Here is a 10,997-nt window from a genome sequence, read left to right on the forward strand (position 1 = left end):
AACAGCTGTCCTTAGTCTAGCACAACTAAACTAAAAATTAGTCCTTTTGCTGAACACATTTTTTCAGTATTTTTTTTTTTTTTGCATTTATCACTTCAGACTCTTTCTTAAAGACATTGTGAAGTGCCTGGGAAGAGAAGGGTCTTAACTTCTAATGCTGTGTTACAAAATTCACAAATAGTATAACTGCTCCATACCTGTTCATTGATGTGATTGAAATCTTTACTTAATTTGGTACTGTAGTTGAAACTATAGTGCACTTCTCAGGCCCTGTATGCCATCACAATTTTGACTAAGAAAAGTCCCTCCTTCCCATGGTCCTCTTGTAAGTTTCCTACATGCTTATAACCTTATAAATTGGTAGAGATCAGTTGCCAAGCCTTATATCCAAGTATGAACTACTGCTATTAGTGGCTTTATTTGTGTCAAATGTACAAAGACATTGCAAAGAGCAAATTATCAACAACAACAACAAAATCATGTCTTTGAGACATTTAGATGTTTAAATACCGATCATATACTAAAGTCACATTGCAGTCAAAGGAATTTAGGCTTCTGTTTAAAGTTAAGAACGTGCTTAACTTCTTTGCAAAGCAGGGATACATTTCAACACTCATTAGACAAGTATATTGGTAATGAAGCCGGTAAAAAATATACTTTATATGGAGAGTATGGACAGTTTTCCTCATTTATATTTTAACAGATAACCAACAGTATATTTTCACAAGATGTATTAATTAGATGGCTAGGCAGAATCAAATCATTCTAGTCTATCAGGATGTCAGAAGTGAGCTTCAAGATTCCAAGTGTCTAGAAGGCATTCTTTCTTTTCTATTTACTATGAAAGGAGTAAAAAGAGCAGGCTCTTTTCTCTTGGTTTTGACTTATGAGGTTTTCAAAGGAAACAGTGAAAGGACTTACTTGGAAGAGTTATGTATCTTCTTTCAGCCACTTTCCCTTTGAAAGAACTAGCATTTTGAATGACATGTTGGCAAGAATATAGTCTGTGGAGGAACTTGAAGATTATAAACCAGTGTAAGAACTCTATATGAAACTGATAAAGAAACCACCGCTTACTAAGAGCTGAGAAAAATGTGGCTGACAGAGAAAAAGAGAGATTGTTGTTCAAAATACAGGAATAAAGTTACTTGAAAACTTTGCCATTAGCAACACATTTGGAGTAATAAAAGTAACATAGCTACTCAGTGGTTGAAATCTTTCCTCTATTGAAGTCAATGGCAAAACTCCAATGGAACTCATTGGGTATGGTTGTGTGGTATGTGTTTGCAGCACCACATAGAGCACAGTCTGGTGTTCTCCATGCTGCAAGAGTGCACTACCCAAGCGTGCACTGCTCCATTGTTTTTTCTCTGTGGGGTTCTTTTACCCCTGGATAACCTTCAGAAAAAAAAATGGTGCAGCGCACTTTTGGGCAGCACGCTCTGCTGAAAAGTGATGCCAGGCCACCCGGAGTTATGCTGTGGCTGCTGGCCAAGGGCTGCAGCCCCAGAAGGCTCCCAGAACCCCAGGTAAGGCTGCTGGAGCCAGCACACTGCTGGCCCCAGCCTCCCTACCCCATCCAGGGCAACATGTCGTGTGCTAAAGCACACGTGGCACAAGTGTTCCCTGGGGACAAGTAGCTGCGGGGCAAGGTGCACTGCTGCTACTTGTCTCCAGGGAACCAAATCTTCATGCAAGTCTGGATGCACCCATTGGGGCCAATGCATTGTAAAGCTTATTCTAACAATAGTGAGTAGATAGAAGATCTATTTTTCTTCCCAAATCTAGATTACTTTGTTATTATGGGAGATAAAAAGTGCATGTGAATGATATTAGAAGTGTATACTGTTTTCAAGAAGCACAGTAATCAGATTTCTATTTTGTTTAATACATATTACTTAACTAACACGTCTTCTGGTACTTGTATTGGAATGATTTTATGCATAGGCCAGTTTGTATTCCTTACATATTTTTGTCCTGCTCCTGGCAGGTATCTTTGAAAATAAAATTTGCCTCTAGGGTTTATACTGGGACAGAAATTTAAATAAATTCCCCAATGCCCTCTTCCAAAGACCTATTTGCACATGTTATCAGGAATCTGAATATTAATTCATGATACCAGAACCAAAACACATTCCTAAAATGTCTTAAGTAAAATATTTGATTTAATATATGTGAATATTTAAGGAGGTGAATTACTATATAAATCAAAGTGTGTACATATGTACATATACATGTTTTCCTACACAAAATGCATAATTTTAAAGGTGATTTGATTTTCATCAAGGCTTTGCATTCAAATTTAACTTGAGCAATGTGACAACATGAAACTTAGCACTCTTCATAGCAGAGTTCTGGCATGCAGCTGAATTTCATCTTTTCCAATAATAAGAAAAATGAAGGCATTGGCAGGCTCAGAGTTTACTTTGCTGTTCCCCAGGAACTCAAGCCTGGTTTAATTTTTAAAAACCATTGCATAATGAAAATGAGCCAGAATTTGTAAGGCCCAGATTCTGTCACTCCTTCCTCACACCAAGTAATACTTGGCTCAATAGGTGAATACATGAAATCAATAGGTGCTTGCCCATGTGACGGTTTCACGATGTATGGGCGATGAAGATTTCCCTTTGTGTGGCCTATGGCATCACACATTACACGTACCCAACTTCTGTGGGTTTTAAATGAGTTTGCATTGTTGAAAACTAAACTACATCCCAATGTAAGTTGGCTTGCAATGATTCCATTTGGAACGATGCAGCCATTAGTCAGCTCACCCCCCAGCTGTGGGAGAGGCGGGCAGGCTCTGCAGAAAAAAAAGGATTGGGCCCCTCACCACTTCTACCTTCAGCTGCTCCTGCAGTTGGCAGGACAATCACGTATATACAGTGATGGAAATTGAATTGCTGAGGTTTTAATTAAAAACTCACTGTTTCAATTTAGGGGGGTCTAAAAGGCAAAGGACTAAACCCACCTCACATGTACAAGCACCCAATGTGACTACTCATGTAGGTATCTACTGTTGGTATCCCTGATCCAGGAGAGCACTTAAGCACATGCCTATTTTAATCATGTGAGTTGTCTCTCCAGTGAGAGTCTTCATGTATTTAGCATTAAATACATGTTGATGCACTTTACTGGAGCAAGTCCAGCATGGGTAGAAGGACCAGAATTTGATATTCTCTAAGGCTAGGGACAGACATTACACATGAACTGGTTTAAGTGAACAGAAACTAGTTTAAACCAGTAACAGAACAGGTGTTCAGTGCACATAAACCAGTTTGAAAATGGCTGAAAATGGTTTGAGATAAACCTGGTTGAATATAGTATCAAACTGAACTGATTTGGCTCAAACCAGTTTATGCAAGGTCTGTCCCAGACCTCTTGCTGGTTTAAGATAAACCAGATTCCCTCAGCATCCCAGCATGCTCTCTAGGCTGGGCTGGGCTTTCTGCTCCATAGCAGGGCTGGCCCCTCCCCTCTGTTCTCTAGTTGCAGCTCCCCCCAAGCAGTAATTCCCTGCTTTGCTCTGTTTTGCTAGCAGACCACATGCTGGCTAAGGCCTGTGCTGAATCAACAGGCAGAATCAACAAGTAGCTGGTAATGTCCCTCTGTTTTCTTAATTGGGTATTAGACACCGAGTTAGGGGGGTGATAAACACTGTTATCAGTTGCCTGCTGGACTAATGACAGCATCCTGCTGGGGCCTGGCCATCCCCTCCTCAGCTCAGTACTGTGGAAGGAAGGGAGGGCTGCCCTAGCACCCCCTGGCTTCTAGCCTGGGCCACTGCAGGCATGTGCCTGCATTTCTGGGATGTCTGCCCAGTTACAAAACTGATTTAGCCTAGTCAGGTTAGACTAACCTGCAAAAATTAAATCAATTCTGGCTCAGGCTTTTTGACTATCTGTCTCTAGCCTAAGTGCCTAAACTGCCTTCAAATCCTAAACTGTTCTTGGACATCTGAAACAACAAGTGTAGAAAAAAATTACTTTCATGTATCTTCCTCCATGTGTCTTTATAAAGTTTTTGTGAGGATACTTTGCAAAGCAAAAAAATAATGTTCATGGAGAAGTCTACTTCATGCTGAGACAACAGAAATGCTTTTGGTACTAAAAACAGGTTGTGCTCTTTTGCTTGGAAAAAATATTTGCTACTGCTGTTCATACAGCAATTCAGCTGTTAGGATTAAGATAACTCAGCTTGCATTCTCTTTAGCCTGTATTCTAAATATTGTTCTTGGTGACAGCTGCTGCTATTTTTGGTGATTCAATTCCAGATATTTTAGAGACCACTGGAAGTGGAGGGCACCGCATATGGAAAATTTAAAAAAGGCATTTGTACATTTAATTGCTGGATATGAGTGGGTTATTAAAATCATGATGAATAATGGATGTTTACAGTGTTACATGTATGTAGCAGTTTTCGTTTTCTGAGTTCCCAAAATGGCTTGCAATACAGTTAATTGAGGTACCTCCAGGCAATTTTAAAGCTGTCAGATGATCCTGTCTTTTTGTTGAGCAGTATCACTGTGCTAAGACAGACCATTTAAAAGGGATGCATTATAACGAGCATTAAATCTCCCATTTATAATCAGTGTGTCCCATTTAATGTATACAACCCTGTAACTAGAGTTTCTGTTCACCTATAAAATGCACTATTAATTAATGCTAAATAAATAAATAAAACTCTAGAGTTAACGGTATTTTAACTTAAGCAAATTCCATTTACTATAGTCTATATATTCTTCATTTAGCAAAGACAGCTGTCTTTCCTTTAGCTGTGCTTCTCACCTAACAGTAATGAGCAAATAGCATAGGTGAGAGTAGCTTCTAAAAAGTTTCAGGGGACTAAAAACAATTGAAAGTTTCACTTTCAGATACTTTCCTTCCACTTATGCACATTGATCATCAATAGGTCTGAGCATTTCAAATTTTAATCTTTAAACAACACTCAAAACATACATCCCATATCAGAACAGAAGAATAAACAGGAATATTAAAGGTATCCCCATTACTAATGCTGTTTAATTATTGCAGGAGCCATCTTGTGCTTTACTTTCTTCTCCCAAAATGCCTTGAGCAGAATAGAAATGGGTAAAAAGGATGCAGATGCTGTAGCACTCTGAAAAGTAGAAGAGGGAGAAATGCATCATCATATGAAATGCATTTCAACTTTGCCATGGTGTGTAATAGTGTTGTGCGAAATTTCACCCAGAGTTTCATTTTGAAGCTATTTTGTTGCGTTTTGAGCTCTAAACAGTGAAATCAAAATGAAACATCCCCAGGAAACAAAAGCCTTCAGAACAGCTTTGAAATGAAACTCCAGAACAGCCCCTGCAGCCCTCCTGGAGGTATGGGTGAGCCCCCAGTCTGCCTGCTGGATGAGAGGAGCTGGGTGCTGCTGCCTGGGACCAGCAGCAGCAGCGATCTTCCCAGCGCTGGTTCCAGACAGCAGCACTCAGCTTCTCTCAACTGGCAAGCAGATGTGGGGCTCATACCCCTGGAAGGACTCTGGCACAGCCCCTGCAGCCCTCATGGGGGGCTGTGGGTGAGCCCCCAATCTGCCCTTTGTTGCATTTTATGTTTCCCCATAATAACGTATGGGTAAAACATCAAAACATCTTCAAAACAGCAAAACAACGTTGACTAAACGAAATGGAACAGTGCTTTCAAACAAAATGAAACTCGAAGCACTGTTCCATCAAATCATCAAAACGGAAGTTGAATTGGAACGGTGCTGTTTTGCACAGCCCTAGTGTGTAACATAATCGTTGCTTTGTAATGCCTGTAAAGGAAGTGAACATCAGTTTCCACTAGGGCGTGCAAACATTTGAAGTCTAATAAAAAAAAAGCAAACCTCTTACATTTTTTCTCTTTATGGATTTGAACATCACGGTTATGATGTAATGCTCTATGCCTGGTAAATGTACATGTCTGAAAAAAACGTTATAAATCCAAAAACCAGAGTAACAGTCTATCCAAGATTTTAGTACTTTATAGGCTATAATTACATGAAAATGCTTTTGAAGGCAGGAGGAATTTCAAGTGCAGACTGGTCTTCAGATATAGTCCTAAATGCTTCTTTATACCAGTTTGGAGGTGACAGAGGTGTGAATACTTTTAGTATAAATTCACACCAACAGGAAAGGTCATATCCTCCTCACTAATGCACTGATGTTATCTGGGCAGCCTCTGTTGATTTTATGTCAAGCAAGACACTCAAGCTACAAACCAGAAACACAGGAAGGCAAACAAATTTCCTCATGAGAGAGAGTAGAAATACCTACCAACAATTTCCCTTGTTGTTTTACCTGGCTAGAAATATTATCTGGACTCCTTGTCTTTTTGACCTTAGCCTGCTGTCTCTTAGCCAAGTCTGGATTTGAACTCGATGCTGGAAGAGATGAAAAAGAAACTGAGTTGAACAGCCAATATTTTATCAACACAATATCCATTGAAATGACACAGAAATTGATGATCCACCATGCAGGCATTTTGTTTCTTTTCCCATAAAGAACTGGCTTACATTTTTCTTCTAAACAGAAGTCTTTAAAAATATTCTAACAATTAAAAAAATCATTTGTGAGTTTTAATTTCCTTTAAAAAGGTCATCCCTTGTGTGTGTTGTAACCTAAAGTAGTTTACACATCATAAAGTAGAATGCTACCTTTGCAGTAGTAACAATTTTTTTTATATAAAGTTGAATGAGAGAAGCAAAAGCCAACTGAAGTCTAATGAAAACAGAACTCAGAATGAGAGAAGCTGGATTTTTTTCCTCTCTTCTCCCAAATGTTGCTCTATCTACCAAAATCTCTTGACCCCTTTCAGCATGGATTTTAAAATATTTTTTCTTTACAAAGGATCTTGCTATACTATTAAAGCTCTGAACTATTATTTCAGGTATTCCAACAGCCAAATATCAGAAGATCAAACATTCTGAATATGAACATATTTGCAAAGCTAGGAGGTTAAAGGCTGTCATGTAAATTCATAGCTGCAAACTGAAGCCCATTTTCATGAAGCATCCCTCAGGTACTCTTCAAAGAATGTAACAGATGAATGTATTTTAAGATCATAAGCAAGGTGTCAAAAACACCTGTACAATAACTCAAAATGTTTAAATAAACAAGTAACATGAGATGAATCTTCATGCTAAAACACAGTGGCTGTCTTAACACAGGAGAGTTGTTGTGAGTTCCTGGGTACCGCATGGAGAACATTCATGAGTGGGAGCGAGCAGATCTCAGTGGCTCCTAGATTCTATGTCCCTGCCAGATTACTCTGTTCACAAACTCTTGCCCAAAAGCACTCCCAGCAGTGTAGAGCAGCTGATCTTGCATCTCTCATGAGTGGGTAGGTATCTGTGCCTGTTTGCTTTGCCTTCATCCTCCCAAAGGTCTTTCCCCTTTTTTAAAAAAATTTTGTTGTTGTTGTTTTACCTGTTCCTTAAGGCCAGATTTCTCACTTTCTTCTGGGTTTTGACCAGCTCCTTTTTAAGGTTTTTCTCACATTTCAAATTGAGGTTTTTGTCTTTCCTGCAGCATGTGAGGGGTGTGGTGGCACAGTGGGTAAGGAATCTCCAGCTCTAGTAATAAAAGTTTAGGGCTGCTACACCTGAAGTTTTCTCCCCCTTCCTACTATGGCCACCAAGCTGTAAATGGGCACTTGGCATTTTTACACATGCAGTGGGACATGGCTCTGGGCACTTTAATTAGTGAGCCATACTAATTAAAAGCGCCCATGCATCACATGTATCAGTGTCCCTGCTCTGAAAAAATGGTGGCAAGGCGCTTTGAAGTAAAGCTCATTGAATGTGTTTTATTTCAGAGTGCCCCTCCACCATTTTTTCAGTACAGGGACATGCTGGGACGCTGATACATGTGATGCAGAAGGCTCCCAGACCACGTCAAATTTCATACCCCAGCAGACTCAATTATTTGAGTTTGCTCCAATGTGCTGGATTTCCGGTGCTTTGGATCGGGCTCCAGGCACATGTAGTCAAAGGCATGTGGGTATACTGCTAACCATGCCCTTCCCTTTCTATTGGCTACCAAAAGTGGTGACTTTAATGTTAGCTCAGTGGCCTAGAAGGCTTAGGTAGATCTTTTATAAGAAGCTTGTCTAGGGATCGGATACTGACAGTGCTATATATATATTGCAGTTGTGTAGCAGGAGGGCCACAGACGCCATATGAATTATCCAAGTAACGGCTGACTGGATCTTTGCTGAATATTGATAGTTTCATAGTTTCATAGTTCCTAGGGTCGGAAGGGACCTGAGAAGATCATCTAGTCTGACCCCCTGCCATGGCAGGAAAGAGTACTGGGGTCAAATGACCCCAGCAAGGTGTTCATCTAACCTCCTCTTAAAAACCCCCAGGGTAGGAGCCTGCACAACCTCCCTTGGAAGTTGGTTCCAGACCCTAGCCGCCCTGACCGTGAAATAGCGCCTTCTGATGTCTAACCTAAATCTCTAGCCATTGCATAGAGAGCACATGGCTAAAGTGTGTGGAGAGGAAATAAACTTCATTAGTTTATACCTGTGTCTCAGGTGTGAGGTTTCGGAGTTTTCTTGGTATTGATCAGAGGGTATATTTCACAGGTGGAGACCAGGGATAGCCCCTCTTTATAGCTGCTTTGTGGTTGCTTCATTTTGTTTGACAGTTGCTCTGGACTTATACTGGTAGGTTGTTTGTAAAGGAGGAGCTATCTAGCTGGACTTTCCTAGTTGTGATCAACGAATTTATGTTAATTAGGGGTACAGGCATTACCAGTTCTTCAATTTTCTATAAGCATGGCCCTAGTCACTGCAGAGTCTATGGGCCAGCACATTTTGGATAATACACTGAAACTTTTTCATAGTATTTCTGTTATTATATTTCTTGTCTGATTTAGTTTTACTCAAGATTTCAGCTGACTTTTTTGTCATTAAGAAACATCTCATAGACAAGCTGACAACCCAACTTTATCCCAACTACAGTTGGTCTAATAAAAGATATCACCATAATAAATCCTTCCCTTTCATAATGTCTGGACCATCATGGCTACAGCATCAGTTTTACACTACCATACCTATTTGCAAAGTAAGTTCTTCAGCTCTATCTAACCTAATTTCCTCTATCTACCTAGCTTTCTGTATATCACCATTTCATATGGCAGCTGAATGTAAGTTCTATTGTTGTTCTCTGTCTTATTCCTTTTCCTTTGCTTTTCAAATAGAATGTACCAGCATTGCTTCATTTTACAACAGTGTTTACAGGAAGTGTTGATGTAAAGAAAAACATTAAAAACACTATATAATTTTGTTTACAATAAAGAGCTCAGAGCACGCTTAAATCATTCTGATAAAGACATACAGCAGTAGTGATCAGCACATCTTTTTAGTAGGGCTGTGTGAAACTTTGATCCCTGATTCCATTTGGCAGAGATTTGGTGGCCGAATCTCCAAATCCAAATCGATTCAGAGGACCCTCCGAATGAATTCAGAAGGATTTGGAGATTCAAACATGCACAGCTTTAAATGTTTTTTCTACATACCTCTAGGTAGCAGGTGGCTTGTGAATACTGTGGTGTTAGGGTGCATGGAGTGTCCCACATGAGTGTGAGGGGCTCCCCAGCACACTTGGCAGCAGATCTGGAAGTGGACCAGAAGCACTTCTGGTCCACTTCTGAGTCTGCTGGGGAGCATGCCTCCCCAGCTCAGCATTTGGTGCCTTCTGGGTCTGGGGGGGACCTGGGATTCCCCTGTGGCTGATCACTGAGCTGCGGGAGGAGGGGGGGTCCCCAGCACACTCCCCGGTGGACCCAGAAGTCAACTGGAAGTATTTCTGGTCCACTTCCATGTTTGCCGCCAAGCACATGGAGGGTCGCTCTGCACTCCTGTGGGATGCTCCATGCGCCTCAGCACTGCAGTGTTCACAAGCCGTGCGGGTACCTTGAGGTATGTAGAAAAAACTTTTAAAGCTGTGTCTGTGTCCGAATATCTGATTCTCCAAATCAGCATTGGATCTTCAGACTCAGATTCAGCTGAATCGAATCAGGGACTTTTATCTGAATCAACTGATCAAACCACTGTCCCTGATTCGGGCCAAATCTGAATCAAATAGGGCCTGCCTCGCACACCCCTACTTTTTAGCCTTATCAGGATCCAGAATGCAAAAGAAATCTTAAAGAAAACCAGCAAGGCAGATATAAAACCTGTGCTATAGACTCTTATAATATGAAATCTAGTTTTTGGTCTGTTTTGCATTCTGCTACACAGTTTGTATATTTTTAAATCATTAAAATGTATTGATTCAACGTTGTTATAGTAATATGTATAGTAATAATGGATCATTTGAAAAAAATCAACAGCCAATAGGCTGAATTCTAGCTATTGGAAAAACTTCTAGCAGACTTTTTTTGGTGGGTTGCTCCAGAAAGCTGAGCTTCTTACTGAATATACTGAGCTGGGATCTGGTGTCTTTCTTGCCTTGGATAGTATATTATCTGTGGGAAAACATTATTGGCTGTCCTGGTTTCATTTTGACAACAGTAATCTTTCTTTATATTTCAATAGAGACTTTTAGATTTTGTTAATTTTTTTAAATTAAGGGAACACAAAGGAAATTTAAAAAGTAAAAAATATGTATAATTACAGCTCTTACATAATTAGAGGACCATAGCCAAGAAGGTTATAAGAAGAGATGATCTTTTCCTTAGACAATGAATTTAATATTGTTCTGTTGTAACTGAAAATTCTGTGATCACAGTTCCATGGCCTAATAGAAAAGAGTTGGAAGTCTCAGTCTCCAAACCATAAAATAATCACCACAATTAGCATTGTTTAGTAGTCTCAGCAGGAACAGAGAAGACTGAATGGGCTTTTTGGTTTGGCAGAAGGGATCCAAAATGAATGATAATCTCAAACTGAATCTCAATCTTGCAGTACCTCAGCACTGAAAGCAAGCTAGAAACATAAGTAGAAATTATAACTGAATTTTTATGTGGTTTTAGGTCAGAG

General features: G+C 40.0%; 1 protein-coding gene across 2 annotated transcripts in view; it reads left to right on the forward strand.

The window, feature by feature from the left end:
- Positions 1-10,997, forward strand: part of PRKG1 (protein kinase, cGMP-dependent, type I) — a 1,350,404-nt gene that overhangs the window by 1,290,773 nt on the left and 48,634 nt on the right. The window lies entirely within an intron of this gene.

Source organism: Gavialis gangeticus, unplaced genomic scaffold, assembly GCF_001723915.1.
Source record: "Gavialis gangeticus isolate Ggan-Ray unplaced genomic scaffold, GavGan_comp1, whole genome shotgun sequence".
Classification (NCBI taxonomy): Eukaryota; Metazoa; Chordata; order Crocodylia; family Gavialidae; genus Gavialis; species Gavialis gangeticus.